Source organism: Somniosus microcephalus, unplaced genomic scaffold (genome assembly GCF_052327205.1).
Source record: "Somniosus microcephalus isolate GS21.2 unplaced genomic scaffold, FLI_Smic_1.0 unresolved_chr1, whole genome shotgun sequence".
Classification (NCBI taxonomy): Eukaryota; Metazoa; Chordata; class Chondrichthyes; order Squaliformes; family Somniosidae; genus Somniosus; species Somniosus microcephalus.
The window spans coordinates 174,285,297-174,285,895 of NW_028225179.1; positions in this window are offsets into that span (position 1 = coordinate 174,285,297).

Sequence of the window (599 nt, forward strand, 5' to 3'; positions counted from 1 at the left end):
GAGTCCGCCTCCCCCCCCGGGGGAAGGACAGCCCGGAGTGGGGAGGAGTAGTTGGAGACCAGAGTTAGAGAGGAGTCCCCCCCCCCCCCGGGGGAAGGACAGCCCGGAGTGGGGAGGAGTAGTGGAGACCAGAGTTAGAGAGTCGAGTCCCCCCCCCCCCCCCCCCCCGGGGGAAGGACAGCCCGGAGAGGGGAGGAGTAGTTGGAGACCAGAGTTAGAGAGGAGTCCCCCCCCCCCGGGGGAAGGACAGCCCGGAGTGGGGAGGAGTAGTTGGAGACCAGAGTTAGAGAGGAGTCCCCCCCCCCCGGGGGAAGGACAGCCCGGAGTGGGGAGGAGTAGTTGGAGACCAGAGTTAGAGAGGAGTCCGCCCCCCCCGGGGGGAAGGACAGCCCGGAGTGGGGAGGAGTAGTTGGAGACAGAGTTAGAGAGGAGTCGCCGACCCCCCCCCGGGGGAAGGACAGCCCGGAGTGGGGAGGAGTAGTTGGAGACCAGAGTTAGAGAGGAAGTTCCCCCCCCCCCGGGGAGAGACGGGACAGCCCGGAGGTGGGAGGAGTAGTTGGAGACCAGAGTTAGAGAGGAGTCCCCCCCCCCGGGGGAAG